Source organism: Mus caroli, unplaced genomic scaffold, assembly GCF_978045245.1.
Source record: "Mus caroli unplaced genomic scaffold, Mus_caroli_1 scaffold_4, whole genome shotgun sequence".
NCBI lineage: Eukaryota > Metazoa > Chordata > Mammalia > Rodentia > Muridae > Mus > Mus caroli.
The window spans coordinates 23,719,671-23,740,439 of NW_028227259.1; the positions used below are offsets into that span (position 1 = coordinate 23,719,671).

Genomic DNA, 20,769 nt, shown 5'->3' on the forward strand with positions numbered 1-20,769 from the left:
TAAAAGAAAAACAAACAAACAAAAAGTGGCCAGACCTGGTAGTTCAAACCTTCATTTAATCCCAGCCCTCAGTTAGATCTTTATGAGCTTAAGGTCAGCCTAGTCTACATAGCAGGTTCTAGGGCTACATAATGTGACCCAAATTCCCTTCCTTAATTAATTAATTAGTTAATTTTATCAGTATAATAATATAGAATAGAAAAGATGAGAGCAATCAATACAGCTTAGTAGTAGAGAATTTATCTAACATAAACAAGGTTCCAGGTTTAATCACCAACAGAAAAAATAATTATTTAATTAATTAAGATCTGACAGAGCTGCTCAGTGGACATCTTATTCATCAACTGCAACAAATACCATGGTTTTCTTCTGTTTTTAATTCAGTGCCAAACACTAACACTTCATTTATGAAAAAAACAAAACAAAACAAAACAAAAACAACAACCACCACCAAAAAAAACTTGATTCCATCCAAGCACTCTTCTAGGTATATTTATTAGCCTTTGATCAATGGTGGTTCTCAACGGTAGTGGGCAGAGTTGATTTCTCCCAGAAATTATCTGGCATTGTCTGAACATGTTGTTTGTTGGCACAATATGGAGTGCAGAAGCTACTCAACTCAGTCAGTAGAGTCTGGTAGTGCTGCTAAACACACTACAATGCAGGAGGTGCCTCTGCCAAGAAATCAGCTAGTTCACCAGGTCAACAGTTTAGAGAACAGGGTCTAGTCTCTTGTCTGTATGCAGCAACTACTAAATATATGAGTTCCATTTTTATGATAAAATAGAAACTATAAAATATTAAAAGATATTTAGGGCCTGAGTTCAGTTCCCAGCACCTACATTAGGAATCACAAAAGCACCAGTTGACTCTAGCCCAGACAATCTGATACACACTTCTGGTTTCTGTGGGAATCCACACACAGTGGCATAAACACATAGACCCATACACGCACATATGAATTTTCTTAATCACAAGAAATATAAAGGTCTATTGTTTTAAAAAAATGCTAAAGGGGACTAGACACTCCATGAGTCTTAAGATTTGGTTCAAGAAATAACCTCCTGGTATTTTAATCTGAAAGCTTTAAGCAACATTTGATTGGTCCTTCTGAACTCTTCATAGTAGTACATTGCATTTTGCCTGTTCTTTGCGTGGAACTATCTCACACAGCAACGATTCCATTGTATTCCCATACAATCACCTGAAACTTTCCACTACCTGGCTTCTCTTGCAGAGTACCTAGATCTATCTCTCTCCTAAGCTATCTTACCAATTCTGCCTTTGATTTCAGTGGTCAAAATCCATAAAGGGTCAGGAAAAAAACAGCTCAGAGGTTAATGGTCACAGTCACCAAGCCATATGACCTGAGTTGAGTTGTTCACATGATGGAAGTAGAGAACCATCTGACCTCTACACATGCATAGTAGTACATACTCATGTGGCAACACAAGTATTCTAAAAATGAGTAAAATGCAAGAAAAATCCCTAAAGTTATCTACAGCACAGCAAGGAAATACCCAACTCCCAAGTTTAACACCTAAGGCCTTTTTTTTTTTTTTTTTTTTTTTTGGTTTTTCGAGACAGGGCTTCTCTGTGTAGCCTTGGCTGTCCTGGAACTCACTTTGTAGACCAGGCTGGCCTCGAACTCAGAAATCCGCCTGCCTCTGCCTCCCGAGTGCTGGGATTAAAGGCGTGCGCCACCACACCCGGCTGAAGGCCTTTTTAAATAAATGATAAGTTTGGCTTTCCATCTCCCCTCACCCCATGTACCTCTGGAAGATCCCTTCCCTCCTAGATGACTTATGAAACATAAAAATAACCATTTTAGATGGAAAATATGAGGATGTTTTCCTAAAATTATACAGCTTCTACAATTTTCAAGATGAGTAAAAAAGGTAATTTTCCCTTTGAAATGAAATCTGTAATGCCAAGTGTGGTCTGAATAAAAATGGCCTTAGTTACCAGAGAGTGAATTGCTTTGCAAGAATTAGAAGGATTAGGAGGTGCGGCCTTCTTGGAAGAGGTTCAAAAGCCCGTGTAGGGCCCAGTCTCTCTCAGCCTCTCCACCTGGAGAATGTAGTTCTCAGCTACTGCTCTAGCACCATGCATGCCACCACACTCCCTGTCATGACAATAACTGACTAGTCCTCTGAAACTGTAAGCAAGCACCACTTAAATGCTTTCTTTTATAAGTGTTGCCTTGGTCACAGTGTCTCTTCACAGCAAAGTAAACTGACTAAGTCACCAGAGCTTCTTGTCTCTGGCATTTAAGGCTTGTTTCACCATACCAGACATTTATTCTTAGTAAGAACAGAAATTGCTATAATTATTCTTTAGTGATATTTGTCATTATTAAAAGCCACTAGAGAAGCTGGAGAAATGACTCAGCATTTAAGAAGAGCACTAGATGCTCTTCCAGAGGGCCTAGGTTCAATTCCCAGAATCCACATGACAGACAACTCACAACTGCCTATAACTCCCATTCCAGAGGACCCAGTACACTCACACAGACATACATGCAGGCAAAACAGCAATGGACATAAAGAAATAAATAAAAACACCTTTTTAAAAGTCATTAGAATTTGTATAATCTTTGGCCCAGGAAGGCAAGATGAGAATTTATCATGAATGAATAATAAAGCAAACAAAGTCATTAAATGAAGGATTTTCATTTGAGCATTGTATTTGTATTGGTTTGAATGAGAAATGTCTCCTATAGACTTAAGCATTTGAAAAAATCTCCAGGTGGTACTGTTAAAGAAAGTGTAGCCTTATTGGAGGAGGTGTGTCACTGGAGGTGGCTTTGTGAGTTAAAAGACTGGCACAATATCAGGTTAGCTCTCAACTTTACACTTGTGGCACACGATAAGCTCTCAGACTTCCTGCTCCAGCTACCAACCTTCCCCATCATGATGAATTCTAAGCCTCTAGAATAGTGGATCTCAGCCTTCCTATGTTGTGACCCTTTAGTACAGTTCCTCATGTTGGGTAACCTCCAACCATAAAATTATTTATTTTGCTGCTACTTAATAACTAATTTTGCTGCTGTTGTTATAAAACATAATATAACAAACTCCAACGAGGTTGCATCCCACAGATTGAGAACCACCACCACCCTAGAAGCATAACACCAAGTAAATCCTTTCTTCTGTAAATTGTCTTGGTTATGGTATTTTATCAGGGCAATAGGAAAGTAACTAATACAGTGTTAAGTTTCAAAAAATAGATATGTAAGACCTGCAAGATGGTCAACTGGTGAAGGTACCCATCACCAAGCCTGACAACTTCATTTTGATGTTTAGGAGGCACAGGGTAGAAGATAATCACCTCCAGCAAGTTATCCTCTGACCTCCCATGTGAGTACCAAGGCTCTTTTGCCCTCCCCACATACACAGAAAACAAATTAACTAGAATGGAATTTTCAAAATGATAGGGTACCAGCAGAGACTTTTCCCCTGTCCACCAAGAAAAGACTATTCAGATGAATTATTTAAGTGTTGATATTCAGCATCTACTAAAATCATACAACTACAGTTAATAACATATAAATCTTTTATGACTATCCTCCATATGTAAAAAGAGAAGCAACTTTTTCTGCATGTTTTCTACACACATACACTGTGTGTGCATATGTGAATAAAACATACCGTGTGTGTGTGTGTGTGTGTGTGTGAGTGTGTGTGTGTAAAACATACCAAGTAAAACCCTAACATAACGGTAATAATGTTTTCCTTGGACTTGCAAAATGGATTAGTTGATTAAAGGTCTTTTGCACTAATATCAACAATCTGAGCTTGATCCCCAGGATCCATATATTAAAGAAAACCAATAAACAAACTGTCCTCTTACCTCCATGTGTGCCATAACAGGCAGTAGGCATGCACGCACACACACACTCACTCACACATACACAGTCAGGAAGTAAAATTTGTCTGTGCATCTATGGAAGTATTCTAGAGTGGGGACAGAGGGGCACACTGGGTTAAATCATGGTACCTTTCAAAGGCTTACTGAGGAAAGAAAGTCCAGGGGCCTACATGCCCCATTTACTGCATCTATCACTTCTGCCACCTGCTGGCATTAGACTCCAGCTTCTCAGGCCTTCCTTTCAACCAGGACTGAAGACTCTTCCAAGCTTTCTCCCAAGCTATGGTTAGGGACTTCTATGTCTAAGTCATTCAGTTGTCTAGACTTGGAAAATGGTTCTTGACTCTCCGGTCTACAGACTATCACTGTTGTATTAGACCAATCCAATATAGTCTCTATTAATCTGTATTATGTATACAGTATACTGATTCCATTCATCCGAAGAAGAACCTATCTAAACCTATGAGCATTCTAAAATATCAAACTACCTCCTAAGAATCAAACATTGTCATTAGTTACATTGAGGACTCTCTCATGTCATTAGTTACACAGTTACTAGACCAGAAACCCTAGAAAAAAAATTGATGAGAGAAAATGATGGCAAGGATGAGAGACTTGCTCTAGAGCAGAGGGGATTCTATGAAACATGCTAAGTATAGACTGAGGTGGAACAATAGTTTAAAATTGTGTGTGTGTGTGTGTGTGTGTGTGTGTGTGTGTGTTTTAAGTGTATGTGAATTAGAGAAGATGAAAGCTTAAGCTTGATGTTTTCTTACTAGAATCGTAACTTTATTTAAGATGGGAGGAAAGTATTGAGGATATTGTGCAAGCCAGACAAATGATCAGTAAAGAGCCACAACCCCAGTTCCTAAAAACAAATGAAATTTCTCCCTGATATATTCTGCCTCATCTGTTGAAAAGGGATAATGGTATCTATCTCATTAACACATGTCTATTACTACAGTTTAATATTCAGTAGTTACCTACACTTATATAAATTTTTATTCCTATTAGTATGGTAACATAAAAAACATTGATACTAAGACAGCAACAGAGTCTCCTTAACAATCAATGCTTTTTTGTTTGTTTTTTTAAAGGTTCATAATTGTGTACCTTTATGGATGCTTGTGTACCTCTGGCATGGTGCCCAGAAAGGTCAGAAGAGGACATAGGATCTGCTAGAAATGATGTTACAGATGGTTGTGAACCACCATGTGGGCACCAGAAATCAAGCCCAGATCCTCTTTAAGAGCAACAAGTGCTCTTAAGTGCTTGCTAGGCCACCTATCCATTCCTCAGTCACTTTTTAAACAACCTCAGTTCAAGCCCGGCCAGTGGTCCAACATTAAAAAATAATAAAATCTAAGACTATAGAAGGCATAAAGGGAAGAGAAAGGAATGAGAGAGAGAGAAAAGCGAACATCAAAGAAAATGAAGTCTGTATAGATAGTTGGAAGGAAGGAAGAAAAGAAAAGAAAAGAAAAGAAAAGAAAAGAAAAGAAAAGAAAAGAAAAGACCACTTCAGTCCTGCCAGCCTTCCCCTCCCCCCACACCCCAACACACACAGTCATGTTTAGTTAAGTGTGTATGTCTATGGAGGAATGTGTGCAATATGTGTACAGGTTGCTGTGGAGGCCAGAGGCATCTGATGCCCCTGGAGCTGTGATCCAACCAATGTTGGTACTAGGATTTGAACCCAGGTTCTCTACAAGAGAACACAGCCTTATCCATGAGCCACCTCTCTAGCCCAGTACATTACTTCTTACATCACACTTAAATATTGCAATGGCTTTCCCAACCTTCAAAACTATTCCTTAGACTGACTTAAAACCCATACTACTTCTACAGTTTCATCTCTTGTCTGGTACCAGGCTTGCTAAACTCCTGGTAAATTTTATTCCTTCCATTACAAACTCACTCATGCCCCTCTCACCCAGTCCCAAGATGGCGGACCTATTGGTAAGGCCCTAGAGCAGACTGCCTGCCTGAAGAAACTACAAGAACAAGCAAGATATACAGCAAAAAGTGGAGTTTCATAAAAGGATGGAGAAAGAAGTGTCTGGTTTCATCCAGGACAGTGAACAGATCAAGAAAAAGTTTCAGCCTATGAACAAGAAAGAGAGCGTGGAGCATACTACATGATGTGGTAGAGGTAGCTGGCCTCACATCCTTCTCCTTTGGAGAAGATGATGACTTGTCACTATATCATGATCTTCAAAAAAGGGTTTGCACCCTCAGATGAAGAGCTAGACTGCTACTGTCATAGAGAGGGGTGGGACCCCCAGAAGGCTGAGGAGAAGCAGAAGCTAAGGAGTTAGCTCAGAAGCAGGAGGAAGAGGCAGCACAGCAGGGACCCGCGGTTGTGAGTCTGCCAGTGACTACAGGACAAGTATTGGCAAAGGAGCAGCCAAAGATGCAGCCTACATGCTATAGGCCAACAAGACCTATGGCTGTGTGCCTATGGCCAACAAGTGGGACACATGCTCCATAGAAGAGGCCATGAATGAGATCAGAGCCAAATAATGTCTGCAGCAGAGTGGGGAAGAGTTGCCAACTACCTTCTAGGCATCCTACCAACTTGCTTTAACCTCCAGCAAGGCAGGGCATGGATGGACAAGGCTGCTATCAGGACCCATCCTGGAGCTCCATTTCTAAACTATGAGGTCCTTCCAGGTGCCACTCAGGCTAGAGGAGAAGTAGGTGTTTATCACTGCTGGAATTTGGATGTATGGTTAGAGTGTGAGTGTGTGTGTGTGTGTGAGTGTGTGTGTGTATAAATGTGTGAGTATACATGAGTAAATGTGTGAGTGGGTATTTAATCTACATTATTCTCTATTACCCTTGGAACTTTCTTCCCCATGGGCCTGGGGTTACTTTACATTCAATAGACACTGTTTGACAACGATCCTGCTCCCCCCTCCCCCCAAAAAAAACCCTCACTCACGTGGTACAGCTTTTGTACAAGCTACTCCCTCTGCCTGCAAAGTACCTCTATTTCCTCCAATAATCCCTCAGCAATCAAATAGGTAGAAATCAAAACTATAATGCTTTTCTGACTTAGCTTAGTGGTTCTGCTACAAGCTCTGCACTGAATTTCTACTACCCAGTGACCCCTTAAAAAGAACCACATCACTTCTGTGTGCTTCCAATACTTTGCTGCAGAGACAGAAAATAAGAAAAATCTATTGCTGCTGGGAAAGTTTAATGAACACACTGATTAAATTAAAACTAAGTAAAAGACAGAGAAGAATCAAACCTTTATCCTGCCTTTTCTATATGAATAATTACAGAGAATAATCAACCAAGCGATACTGACCAACCTGGTATATGCCACTGTAGTGCCAGCTACCTTCAAGACTGAGGTAGAAAGGATCACTTGAACCAAGTTACACACACATTAACTTCATTCTGTCTTGCTTTTATTTTTATTTCATGTATATGAACATTTGCTTGAGTGTACACATGTGAACCCACATGTGTGCTGTGCTTGTCAGGGGCAGGAAAGCTATTGAATCCCCTGGAACTAGAGTTACAAGGGGTTGTAAACAACCTTGTAGGTGCTGGGAACTGAAACTGAGGTCTCTGCAAAAGCAGCAAGTGCTCTTAACCACTGAGCCGGCTCCTCAGCCCCACATACTCTAGTGTAATTTCAACTTAATTTCTTAGCTTTGAACTCGAAACTAAGGGTTTTTAAAAATCCTTACTTTATAAAGATAACATTCTCAATTACTTATAAGTAACACCATGCCTGGTTTGAAGTAATGCAAGAGGGCGGGTTGTGGTTGTTTTCTAAGGAGAAAGAGAAGGAACACCTGGAGCTGGATAAGTATGGAGGTGGGGAGAATCCAGGAGGGGATGGGGAAGGAGAAACTATGATCAGAATATATTGTATGAATTTTCAAATAAAAATTTAATTAGGGCTGGAGAGATGGCTCAGCGATTAAGAGAACTGACTGTTCTTCCAGAGGTCCTGAGTTCAATTCCCAGCAACTACATGGTGGCTCACAACTATGTCATAATGAAATCTGATACCCACTTCTAGTACACAAGTATACGTGCAGTTATACATTAAATTTTAAAAAGCCCACAAAAATATTAATTACATACCTATAGTATCTATACTTCTTTCCAGCTTACCAGTGTACTAAAATACAGTGCAAGATAAGACAAAATTCCTAAAACTAGGCCATTTTTTTTTTGGTTTGTTTGTTTGTTTGTTTCCCCAAGACAGTATAGGGTTTCCCTGGATGTCCTAAATTTCATTACGCAGACCAGGTTGGCCTCGAATTCACAGTCACCTACCTCTGCAGTGCTGGGAATAAAGGGGCACGCCCCCATGCCCGGTCACTGTACTTTCTAGTACATATGAAAATCTCTATACAATACATCATTTACTTTCTTTAGAAAAAAAAAAACTATTTTTCAATAATATATTTTATCAAAAGTAATAATAAATGAACTAAAGCTGGTGTGTGTGCTGTTGTTTTAGATTAAGTGATGACAGGATAGGGGATTCATTACATTAATCTCTACATCCTTACATATAACCAACCATTTTTTTTAAGATAGAAGAGTTTCTAAGAGTAAAGGGAAAAGGATATCCTTAGGAAGTAAGGTGGATAATTTTTAACAAGGAGAAGGGAATCACAAGTGGAAAGTCTCATGAAAGAAATTATTGCAGCAAAAAGACCTTTGCTGAAAAGTATCAACAGAATAAAGAACTCAGACAGAGCTTAGTGGAACTGTGTTAGTGCAGAGCCTCCACTACATTAAAGCACAAGTCCTATGAGAAGACTGCCTCGTTCAAATTCTGGCTCTACAACTCTCTGGAACTCTTTGTTGAAAAGGAAAACAGGAGTAACAACCTTCACTCAAAAGATTTCATAACAACTAAACGTGAAGATGCTTACACAGTTTTCCTAAAGTGCTGCTTCACCTAAGTTCTCATTGTCATCATCTAGACTACAGACAGAACAGTCTCTCAAAGGCCAAGGAACTTGTGAACTCTCTTGGGCATTGCAGAGTACACTGACAGTCCAACTGGCTTTTTTTCCTCCTGGGCACACAGCTGATTAACATTTTTGTGAATTTCCCTTACATGTGATTGAGATGAAAGCACTACTGACAGGAGACTCTTATCCACTCACAGTACTTGTCCCAAACCTCCCTAGTATATGTAACTCCATCACCTTGCCTCTTCATGGCAAACGTCAACACTTGAGCCACCTTTTCACATTGAGTGCTGACATCAGAGATCAGGCCAAGTTAGTGTGTTAAACCTGAGATTTTACCTAGCATGACTCCAACTAACAGTTCTCTTTGTAGATTCATCACAACAATCAACATTTTAAAGAAAGGGAAAATAACAAATTCAGGAATTAGCAAGGCATAGTACCACAGGCCTGTAATTCCAGCAGAGATTCATACCAAGACACCAGAGTGGTCTACCTAACAAATTCCAAGCCAGTCAGGGTTACACAGATAAACCATCTCAATAAGAAAATAAGATCAAGGAGATTACTCAGTGAGTACTTACTACATACACCTGACCAGTCTGATAATTCTCAGAGTCCATCAAAGTATCCCGTTAGTCCAGGACTCCTATAGTGAAAGATAGGAAGTAGAAAAAGAGAATCACCAGAAACTGGTTTATGCAGCTCAGCAGAAAAAACAAGAAACAAGGTGGAAGGCAAAAACTATGCCCAAAGTTATTCTCTGATCTGCATGTGAGACCCACGTGAAATATTTTAAATATATGAATGACGGGGTCCCTAAAAAGCCATCGCTAGGCATGGAATTCACTACATAGACCAGACAAGTCAAAAAATTTTAAAGTAAAAGTAAAGGGGGGAAAGGCAAGAAATGAAATAAACAACAACAACAAAAACTACAGTCAAGCACGCAGTCATGCATGCACTGGGAGACTAAGGCAAGAAGACCACAGACCATTCTGGGCTAAAGAGTGAACTCAAGGTGCACATGTGAATAGAGACAGTATTACAAGAGAATGTTTAGTACAATCCCACTTGTTTTGTTTAAATACTTTTTTTTTTTTTAATTTTTATGTTATGTGCTCTGGTGTTTTGCCTGCATGCATGTCTGTATGTCAGATCCCTTGGAACTACAGTTGTAAGCATCCATGTGGGTGCTGGGATTTGAACCTGAATCCTCCTGAAGAACAGACAATGTTCTTAATTACTAAGCCATCTCTCTAGCCCTCTTTGCCAGGTATGGTGTCATATATCTATAATCTCATGATTCCGGAGCTTGAGGAGGTAGTATGATAAATTTAAGGGCATTTGAAGCTACACAGCAATACTGCCTCCCAAAAATAATATTGACCAAAAACAAAAAGCTAAAAACATTCAGTTGTAAAGTACTTGGCTGGCATGCATGAAATCCTGGGTTCTATCCCAGAAGCCACATAAAACTAAGCATAGTGGTCGGTGCATGTAATACCAGCAGTTAGCAGGAGTCAGGGGAATCAGAAGTTAAGGTCATCTTTTTTCTTTTTTGGTTTTTCGAGACAGGGTTTCTCTGTATAGCCCTAGCTGTCCTGGAACTCACTTTGTAGACCAGGCTGGCCTCGAACTCAGAAATCCACCTGCCTCTGCCTACTTAGTGCTGGGATTAAAGGAGTGCGCCACCACACCCGGCCGTTAAGTATTTTTTTTTGTTTTGCTTTGTTTTTTTTAGTTAAGGTCATCTTTAACAACATAAATGGTAAAGACAAGCTCGGGATACATGAAATCCTGTCGCAAAACATAAAAAAACAAATACTCCTATGTACTCGTGTTTCATTGCACACAGCATCTTATCTACAAGCCAGAAATGTGTAGACAGAATGATCAAATGATCACCACCATACTTGTGATTTATACCATTTGTTAGTTTATGGTAAATGCACACAACATGTGTTAAAACACTTTAAAATATGCCAGGTGTGGTGGCATACATCTTTAATCCCAGTGCTGGAGGCAGAGACAGGTATATCTCAGAGTTCCAGGATAGATAGGGCTATACAGAGAAATAATAATTATTTTTAAAAAAAAAACTTTAAAGATATAGGATTAATAATAATGTTAAATGATCAAAACCAAACTCCCAAACTCCTATATTATCATCTTGTGAAGTGAAACATCAAGGCTAAGGGAAAATATTAGGCTGTTTTATAACGAACATATTATTTGATCAATCTCATTAAAGTGGATATATTTATACTTAATATATGTTTTAAATTCTCTTTCCTAAAATTCTCTTTCCTATCTTAATGTGTATGAGTACTTTGCTTACATGTGTATAGGCACACCATGTTCATGCCTGGTACTCAGGAAGGCCAAAAGGAGGCATCAGAGTCCCTAGAACTGGATTTAAAGCTAGTTGTGAGCTACCATATAGATGCTGAGAATTTAAGGAGGAGCAGTATGTACTCTTAACAGCTTGCTATCCATCCAGCCTACTATAACAAGTAAATATATTTAAATTAAAATATGCATATTTTAAAAATGAATATGACCCAAAATCTCTATCATCTGCGAACTGTAGAGCCATGTGAAAGGGCTGGTCTTGCCGAACCAAAGCTTCAGGATCTCCATGACACAGGGCAACAACAGGATAACCAGGAGGAGGCCTGGAGAGGATCCAATGTTGATGGTGTCACAGAAGCCAGAAACTTCAAAATTTTATAATTCCCCCAACAAGGTCACATTTCTCAGATTCTGAACAAATACATATGAGGGTGGTTTTTGGTTTGGTTTGGTTTTTTTGGTTTGTTCTTGGTTTTTGGTTTTTTGGTTTGGTTGTTGTTGTTTGTTTGTTTTTGTTTTTGTTTTTGTTTGAGACAGGGTGTCTTTGTATTTAACCCTAGTTGTCCTAGAACTTCCTCTGTAGAACAGGTTGGCTTTGAACTTAGAGATCTGCCTGCTTCTGCCTCCCTAGTGCTGGGATTAAAAATGAATTCCTCCACTGCCCAATATGAGGATAGTCTCAATCTTCCCCCAGTTAATCAACCCAGTACAGTAATTTTAACAATGTGAATAAAGGTATAGAGATTTTACTTGTACAATTGTTGAAACAGAAACATTAGAAATGTTTTTAGGGATTCGGGGAGGGGAGGGGGGTTTGTGGATGGAGGCCCAAAGTCAGCGCCCAAGCATCCTTTTCTCTGTTTCTTGTCCACCCTTACATGAAGAACCATGTGATCCCACCACACTTTTGTTTAAGCACATGGACAAGCAGCCAGACTGAATCATCTGAAACTGTGATGTAAATAAAACCTCCCCCTCTCCCCACCTCTCTTTGTGTTTTTTTTTTGGTTGTTTTTTTTTTTTTTTTGGGGGGGGGGTTGAGACAGAGTTTCTGTGTATAACCCTGGCTGTCCTGGAACTCACTCTGTAGACCAGGCTGGCCTCGAACTCAGAAGTCCGCCTGCTCTGCCTCCTGAGTGCTGGGATTAAAGGTGTGCACCACCACACCAGGCTAAAACCTGTCTGTCTCTCTTTAAGATGCTTTTCTGAAGCATTTTGTCCAGGCAACTCAAAAGAAGAAAAATAGTATCAGAAATACAGACAGGAAGTTTTTTTTCTGAAAGATCGGAAGCCCTAATGCTCAGGTACCCTAGGATGTAACTTTATTTGGAAATAGAGCTGCCTTTAAGGTAAAATGAAGTTAAAATGGACTTAAGATGTAGTCTGATGGGGCCAGGAGCAGGGCTATAGAGATAGCTCAAAGGTAAAAGTTATTTGTTGCTCTTGCAGAGGAACTGGGTTGGTTCAGTTCCCAGCACCAATATGGTGGTTCACAGCCATCCATTAACCTGGTTCCAGAGGATCCAACCTCTTCTGACCTTCATGGGCACCTAGCACAAAGCTAGTGCACATACATTCAGGCAAAACTCTATCTAACATAAAGAAAATGAATAAATCTTATCTTTGTAAATTAACAACAACAACCAAGAAGGGGGGGGGGGGGGGGGGGAGTCTCGGGGCTGGTGAGGTGACTCAGCAGGTAAAGGCACTTGTTGCCAAGCCTGTCAACAGGAGTGCAATACTCATGACCCACAGCATAGAAGGAGACAACCAACTCCCACAAATTATCCTCTGACTTCCATATAGGTGTGTGGGCATGAGCATGCATGCACACACACATACAAGTTTAACAAAATGACATCACAATTTAAACAAACAAACAAACACAAAGCAAGACCATGTCAACACACAGTAAGAATACAGCTATCTGCAAACCAAACTGAAAAGCCTAGAAAGAATGGACTCAACTGACTTGGATTTTCAGCTTCCAATAGTGAAAGAAACAAAGAGGGAGGTTCTATTATTTTAAGTAGCTACTCTGTGGTAATTTGTTAGTTCCACAAAGGAACTGGTGGAGGCAGAACTAAAAAGTACACTATTAGACACTTTCCTGAGGACTTGAGGACTAAGTTCAGAAGTACACACCAATATGATGAGTAACCCTCATACTAAGAGGAAAATGGTCACTACAGAAACTACAAACCACCAATCAGGGCACATGAGTTAGGGTGTGGGGAAGGGGTAGTGAGGAGGGAGGGAGGGAGGTCACAAGCACTGAACTTTCTTGAAGTCAGGGTAACAGACACTTAAGACTCCTCCCCATTTTCAATCAAGAAAATACAGGCCCAGAAAGTAAATGGCCATGGTCAGTTGGAAAGTGGAGCCAACTCTCTCAGATCCTTCCCACCTCTGATAGTTTAATCTTAACTAACAAACAAAACAAAAACAAACAAACAAAAATAAGGAAGCTCAAAAGGAAAAACAAAAAACTTTGATTCTGAGATATGGAAAAGTAGCTTTGGCTTTATTATTACTTATATAAATTCATCCAAATGGATTCCTCAACATTTTGAGTGAATCATTGTGGCTCACTCATGAATATCAGATTTTAAAAGTTGAGGTAGAACGATTAAGTTCAAAGCCAGCCTGTACTACATAGTGAGTTCCAGATTAGCCTAAAATAACTAGTGAGACCTTGTCTTGCAATAACACTAAAGGAGGGAGACTTAAATTATATGGAAATGATTGAGAGGGGCTATAGCACTTCATACACATTCTAATTAACAGGGAATCCTCCAGAACTTCAACTTCTTATCTTATCAGCTCTTCAGTGGACTAGTCCCTATCCAAAGACAAGTTAACTATTGCTCAATTCTGCTCCATGTCTCCACTACACATATTCACTCTTTTTTTTTATGTTTTTTTTAATTGGGTATTTATTTCATTTACATTTCCAGTGCTATCCCTAAAGTCCCCCACACGCTCCCCCACCCACTCCCTCACCCACCCACTCCCACTTCTTGGCCCTGACATTCCCCTGTGCTGAGGCATATAAAGTTTGCATGACCAATGGGCCTCTCTTCCCACTGATGGCTGACTAGGCCATCTTCTGATTCATATGCACATATGCATTCTTGCACATACAGATGCACACAGTGACATTCGGTTAGTTTAAAAGAAAAAAGGAAAAAAAAAAAAAAAAAACCACCAGAAAAGAATCCCATGTCCCCCTCTGCCACACCTGCCTAGCTTTCACATGGGCTCTGAAGACCTGGACTCTGGGCCTCATACTTGCCCATCAGGCGTTGTATCCACTGAAGCATCTCTGCAGTCCCAACTGTAACTATGTAAGACAAAGTGTAATACAAGGGTAAAGAAAATAAAAATGTATAATGCCTTACATCTAGTCAATAGCAAAACTTCATTGAAAATAAAAATCTTCCTGGGCTCAAGCCCCAACATTCAGATGAAGGGGGAGAAATCTTATTTATCATTATTATACTCTCTCCTCACCTGGAAAAACATTTCTCTGGGCAAATTGGTAAGAAAATAATACATTATATATAAGGCCCATTAAACTGATCTCCCTCCAAATCCTCAATCATTCCTTCCAAAAAAAAAAAAAAAAAAGGATTCTATGGGACTAGAGAGAACTCAGTGATTAAAGAGCAGCTGCTGCCCTTCTAGACAACCCAAGTCCAGTTCCCAGCACCCACATAGAGCAGTTCATAACAACTGTCTGTATGTAAGTCTAGCTAAAGGACTTACAACACCTTCTGGCTTCCACTAGCATGTCTGTAACATATGAACATACATACATGGAACAAATAAGTAAGTCTTGGGGGTGGGAAGTCCATATGAAAAGGACATAAATAAGTGGATATATTTTGTCTTGGAATATTGTAACTCTAGAAATTTTATGACATAAACCAAAATTAATTTTCTTAGAATGTCTTTTTAGCTGAACAGTGGTGTCTCACACCTTTAGCCCCAGCACTTGGGAGGCAGAGGCGGGTGAATACCTGAGTTCGAGGCCAGCCTGGTCTACAGAGTGAGTTTCAGGCCAGCCAAGGCTGCACAGAGAAACCCTGTCTCGCCTAACAGTGGTAGTACACACCTCTAATCTCAGCACTCTGGAGGCAGATACGCAGGAACAGGCCGGCTTAGTCTGCAGAGAGTCTTCCAGGAGCGCCAAGGATACAAAGAGAAACCCCGTCTCAAACAACAGCAAACAACAAGCAAAAAAAAAAGGACAGGAAAGGAAAGCGTTTTTAAGCTCACAACTCAGAATTTAGAAGAAGTCTACCAAGTATACCAACGTGAATACTTTCTATGCACGACAGTGTCCGGAACAGGAAAAGCTTCAAAGTAGTCACTCAATTGAAGGCATGACCTATCATACAAAAAACTACCAATGAGCTACATCATTTGAAAAAGACAAAAGGATAACTTTAAACATTCTTTTTACTAAATTTCAGGTATTTCCTCTCGGCCCTACTTGTCCATTTACCATTCACCTGGTTAGTAATTATTAATAATCAATACCTAGTCAAAGGTTAAAATGATGAGCTTCGGACCACTTCATTACTTTTCCCCTTACGTGTTTTAAAGGCATTGTGCTCAGTGTTCCATATGCATGATCATTAAATGCTCTAGGCTTAATGAACTTGTCCAAAATGTTCCATTCTGATACACATACAGATACATACCATACACGTGTGTGTGTGTGTGTGTGTGTGTCTAAGTAATTATTATGAAAGATTATTTACAAGTCACCACAGAGTTATGGCCAACCCAACAAAAACCCACATCATTATTAGTGACCCAATCACATATCCTCCTAGCTCATATTTTGTTCCTTGTTATAGAGTACACCTCCTATATGAAGCTGATGTACACATTATGGCTTTCCCAGCCTCAGTTATACCTACTACATGGAAGCACACCTAGTCGAGGCCCCAAAAAGAGCTGAGAGAAAAACTTACAAAGGCTTCAGTAAATGTTTATGTTCCAAATGAAAGAGGTATGTGAGCAATGCCATCTTTCTGACAATGCCTGTTGATGCAAATCCTCTTCTTCCTCCCACCCTCTATCAATAATATTCCATAAATCCTTTGAGCTGGTCCTGACAACATGAAGAATCACTTCAATATGCCTACTTCTCTCTTCCTCTAAACCCTCTCTCCTGGCTGCTTACGGTTCTCTTAATAGTCAGCCTGCTTCTCCTGTATCCTCTCATTCTCTTCTCAACAAAGCTGTAGTATGAGCATTTATTTTTTCCTCCTTTACGGTGCTAAAGGTTGAACCCAAGGCCTCACCTATACCAGGTGCTCTGAAAGGAATGTTTTAGGTCACTTCTCTGCTCAAAAGCTCCCACAGGCATCTCTTCCCACCTAAATTAAAAAAAAAAAAAAAAAAGTTCTCACAAGGTCCTACATGGCTTGACTCCCAATACTTTGCTTACTTGCCCTTTATCACACTGTTCAGTCCTGATGCTTCTTTTCAACTCAGTTCTATGAAAAACTCAAGCCTTTTTGCATTCATTGTTCCCTATGCTAATCCCCCACATCCACACCAGCCTCTGCACTCTCACAGTCCCTTTTAGATTCAGTCATCTTACTGAAACCTCCCTGATCAGCTTATTAACCCAATACTGCTCGCTGTTCTTATCCTGTCCACTACTTTATTTTTTCCATAATAATTAACATTTCATACATAATGAAATGTTAACCTCTGTTAGTCTGTCTTCTCCCTCATCCTCATCAAGTTCCATGATCTTGTTCTCTATTTCCCATGGTAACATTATATTTTTCATATATTATAGCCGCTGAATAAATTTATCTAGCAACCACCAATATGGTGAGAATAAAAGGAACCAGAAGGGGGAACATATCTAAGTCTGTGACAATTTCATATGCTACTAAATTATATCTGTGAGGAAAATTTCTACTTGTTGAAGCCATTTTTTAATTAAGGTTTCTGACATTTGACAAGACCTAAATAGGAATGTGCAGGAAAATAAATACAAGTGAAATATGAACTAGTGGGGCTGAAGTATGAAGTGTTTGTATAGTACCATGCACAAAGTCTTGAATTCAATTCCCATCCTACAACCCAGAAAAGACTACTGTAGGGATGTAGCCCGGTGGTAGCATGCTTGTCTGGTATGCATGAAACACTGGGTTCTATCCCCATACCCTAAAAAACTGGGTATGGTGGTACATGCTTATAATCACAGTACTTGGAGAGTGGAGACAAAGACTAAGATATCACAGTAGGTAGGATGATAAGGAGCTTGCCTTTCAATCATAAGAACCTAAGCTGAATCCTCAGAACTTACATTTTTAAAAAGAGGACATGGGGCCTGGTGATGGAAATACACACCTTTGATCCCAGCCTGGTCTACAGGGCTACAAAAAGAAACCCATGAGGTCCTTTGAATATGCTTGACCCAGGGAGTGACACTATTTGGAGGTGTGCCCTTGTTGGAGGAAGTGTGTCATTATGAGTGTGGGCTTTGAGATCCTCCTCCTAGCTGTGTGGAAGCCAGTATTCTGCTAGCAGCCTTCAGATGAAGATGTAGAACTCTCAGCAACTCCTGCACATTCCTGCCCGGATGCTGCCATGCTCCCACCTTGATGATAATAGACTGAACTTCTGCACCTGTAAGCCTAATAAAATGGTTGCCTTGTTCATGATGTCTATTCACAGCAGTAAAACCCTAACCAAAACACCTTGTGTCAGGGAAAAGGAAAGGAAAGTTAAGGAAAGGAACAGAACGGAAAAGAAAGGCAGGGCATGGGGCTGAAGCAATGACTGAGTAGTTAAGGACTGAGTTCAGTTCTTAGCACCCACATTAGGTAGCTCACATCTTAAGTTCTTCTGGCCTCCACAGGTACCTACATGCATGCACACACAAATGTAAACGCACGTGCAGGAACACACACAAATAAATGTAAAAAAGGTAAAAATCAAATAAGGAAGGTGCTTACTTGTTAATACCAGCACTAGAAAGGGAGAACTAAGAAGAGCCCATTATTGCCTACCAAGGACTAGGGTTCCAGACATGTGTATACATGGTTTTTATATGAGAGCCAGGAATCTGAAGTCAAATCCTCAGGCACTTTACCAACTGAGCTATCTCCTCAGCCCCTATGGTACTGTTACTGGTTTTGCTTGTGTCAGGGTCTTCCTCTGTAGCCATCACTGACCTGGAACCCACAATCCTCTGTCAGCCTCTGCAGTACTAGAATATCAAGTATGCACTAACCACCACACACAGTTACGTTTTAATTTTACACATGAAATAATCATTTTATTACCCATATTCACTGCCAACAGCAAAGAAACAATAGTTTACTCTGACACCTGTTCACTCCTCCTAACCTCTGCAAGTCATCTTTATATGCATTTATCTGCCCACAACCCAGTAAATGCTACTGTGATCGCATTTAAAGCTGAAAAAAAACTGTTACATGATCTTATCAAATGGCTACTAAGCAGAAAGACTAGGATGAGAATCTGACTACCAATGCCAAATTGAAGTGGAAACTTAAGGTTCTTTGGAAAGTCAATTGTGTCAGATGCTGTTTTGCTGGAGCAAACAAGTGAAGGAGTGTTTTCCTGAGTGGACACAGGTGAAAGGATGTTTTTACTAAGACAGTCTTGTAAAGAAAGGTTTCACTGAAACAGACACAGGAGAGAGAATATTCTGCTAAAGCAAAAAGGACATGTGAAGAAAGATTCTTTGCTAATGACAGATTCTTATTAGTCTGCCTTACACTGCATAATTGAGCTCCAATTTGTTGAGGCTCCATTGAGAGAAATGCACCAAAAACCTTCTGGTGGTGTCCTGAAGCTTCCTGCTTCCACATACTTGGGCTGATTGGCAAAGTGATGTCATCTAAGACGGATGCATGAGCTGAGGCAAGACTGGCGGAGCACATGTGATGTTTGGAGGAAGTATAAATAGGATTTAACAGACTGTGAGAGGGGCTTGCTTGTAGAGCTAGCTCTGCATCACTTCTTGGTCTTGCTAATTTGCTGATCATCTCTTTGTTGAGAGAGACAAGGCAGAGAACTTCTCCTGGTGTCCCTGCTGGTCCAAATCCCTCCTGCTGACTTCTTGCCCATTCAGCTGAAGCCTGGCTGTTCCTGCTAGGCTGTGCCACCACTACTACTGTCCCAACACTACTGAACTGGACTGCCAGTATATCCGTGAAGTTGACAGTTTGCGAGTGGATCAAGGTGCTGCTGCTGACCTGTGAACTGAACTGCTGATTTCCTAACAATGCAGATGGGATTTGCTCCAAAGAACCATTCCTAAACAGGTCCACTTCTCCCATATCATAATAACCTTTCTTTTCCACTACTTCTGGTGGGTGGTGGTCTAAAAGGAAGGTTAAAGCATTTAAGAACCACCATTATAAGTAGACACTGAAAAGAAATTAAAGCTACACCAAAGAAAAATATTGCCAGCCCACAAACATCGTTCTGTCAAAAATGAAGTGTTCTCCATCATGCTGTTTGTTCCACTTATGACCTTTGTCTTAAAAACACATTTATTATCTATCTATTTATTTAATTTGGGGGAGGAGCAGATGTCATAGCACACATGTGGAGGTCAAAAAAAAAAAATTAAGGAAGTCAGTTCTCTCCTATCATGTGAGTGCCAGAACAATTCTGGTTGTCGGGATTGGCAGGGAGCACCCACCTCAGCCTCCTGTGTACTGGGATTGCAGGTGTGCATTGGGGGGGAGCATGTGGGGAGGAGTACTAAAGACTGAAGTAGGTCTTTGTACATGTTAGGCAAGAGCTCTCTCAGTGAGCTACATTTCCAGCTTTCCATCTACATATTTTGACTATCATTTCATTTTATGCAAAAAGGTGAGCATTTCTTCTCCTTCCCTCAGATGCTGCACACCATCCCTTACTCAGCTTCTCAGCAGACTTTTGGAATCAAGCAATTTTTGGCCAAGAAACAAAAGCAAAATTATATTATTCCCCAATAGACTCATGTGAAAATTGATAATAGAGGTATAAGGAGAACAAAGCGCACATAACTGAGGAGCTCAACATTTTTAATCTCTTTAAACTTGGGGTCTGATTTGCTATTTATTTGTTCCACATGACCTCTAACTGGCTTGTTCAGTAATAAAATACAGAAGAACAACAACAATAAAAAGAAAAAAGAAAAAAATAAAAAAAAAAACAGCTGGGCATGATCCCACAATAACTGTAACCCTAACAAAGAGGATCCTGGGAGCTCACAGGACATCCAGCCTAGCTAAAGTGGCAGGCTTCAGTGAGAGATCCTGTCTAAAGGGAATACAGCAGAGTGTGAAAGAAGATACTTGACCTCTTGTTTGTTATTTGTTCCACATGACCTAATCAAAAAAGCAACTTGTCCACAGATGTGAAAAACAGCAATCAAAAAAGCAACTTTCAGGGCTGAAGAGATGGCTCAACAGTTAAGAGCACGGACTGCTCTTTCAAAAGTAATGAGTTCAAATTCCAGCAACCACATGGTGTGGTGGCTCACAACCATCTGTATTGAGATTTGATGCCCTCTTCTGGTGTGTCTGAAGACAGC

At 40.1% G+C, this 20,769-nt stretch overlaps 1 protein-coding gene and 1 pseudogene across 16 annotated transcripts in view; one reads left to right on the forward strand and one right to left on the reverse strand.

Moving 5' to 3' along the window:
- Positions 1 to 20,769, reverse strand: part of Kmt2c (lysine methyltransferase 2C) — a 235,212-nt gene that overhangs the window by 175,008 nt on the left and 39,435 nt on the right. The window lies entirely within an intron of this gene.
- Positions 4,988 to 6,647, forward strand: LOC110294072 (sperm-associated antigen 7 pseudogene; annotated as a pseudogene).